The 1,155-nt window shown below is 34.8% G+C and overlaps 1 protein-coding gene across 1 annotated transcript in view; it reads left to right on the top strand.

Annotated features, from left to right (window-relative positions):
* The window catches only part of LOC119592994 (voltage-dependent calcium channel type A subunit alpha-1-like), a gene marked incomplete in the record, with an annotated part of 154,497 nt that overhangs the window by 146,177 nt on the left and 7,165 nt on the right, over positions 1-1,155 (top strand).

Here is a 1,155-nt window from a genome sequence, read left to right as displayed (position 1 = left end):
CACTTATTCTGTCTTCCCCCTTTATTTTTTTATTATTTCTTGATCCAACTCGTGTATTCTTTTAATCCAAAAACAATTGTATTTCTTACCTCCACCCTGTTGTTCTTCTTACACATGTTCTTTTACGTTCTTCCACTACTGTTGTTATCCTCTTGACTACCTCAATGTGATTTGTCTATATGTAACCTCCTCTCTGTCTAAGTTAGTCACCGTTTCTTCTACACCATGTTTATCCATTATTAATCTGTTCTTTCTTTCCCGTAGTTCCTCTTTTGCTGGTGTTCTTTTAGTCTGACCTGGGCTCAAGGTTTCCAAAATTGTTCTTATGAACACTTTTTTTTTTTCTCTCTTTCTCTTCGCCTTTTCCGTCGTTGTTATTAACCACTTTTTTCCTTTCCTTTCAGTTGTATGTACGTATTAGGTTTTAATATCTTATGTCTACTTTTGCTGTATCATCACCCCCTTACATTTAACCACACACACCAAAAAAGTATTTGATTACATCTTCACAGTTCTTTTAATGTTTCTCTTTTTCTACTTTCACTCTTCTTGAGTCCCTTGTACTTTGCAGCTAAGACAAGATACAATATATATTTTTTCCAAAGTAAAAGAAGAGAAAAAAGCAGTAAAATCCTATTAATCCTTGTCTTTTTTCCTGTAGACGAAATATAAATCATCTTATCTGTCCCAACATTTGGTATGTTTGTTACAGACGTCTTTCTCAGTGCCACCTCATGTCAAGAGATAATTTTCTTTAATACACAAAAGAAAAAAAAAATGTACATACTGTCCTCTGTCACGGCTAGTGGTAGTGTTGTCTATTGCCATGTGGTTATAGCAGCGTCAAGTATTATTGTTCTTTGTGGAATTATTTAAGAATTGTTCACATTTGTTCGTAGTGTACATGAGAATAGCACCGCTGCGTTGCCACTTGGTATTGGATAAGTATTTGAACAAGTGCCACACGGTCTTATTATTAAGGCAAAGCTGTACATTTCTTGCTTGTATGTCTAATACACTCACCTGCTGCATTATTTCACTACTTTCTGATGTAATGATATTTCCGGTACGTGCTGTATGTGAATTAGGAAATTATTTATGGATGGTCTGGTTGGCTGAATCCTGTTTTGATCAGCTGATAATGCTTATCAAAAA

This window comes from Penaeus monodon, chromosome 31, assembly GCF_015228065.2.
Source record: "Penaeus monodon isolate SGIC_2016 chromosome 31, NSTDA_Pmon_1, whole genome shotgun sequence".
In the NCBI taxonomy this organism is placed as follows: domain Eukaryota; kingdom Metazoa; phylum Arthropoda; class Malacostraca; order Decapoda; family Penaeidae; genus Penaeus; species Penaeus monodon.
This window is presented reverse-complemented; position numbering and strand designations above follow the sequence as displayed.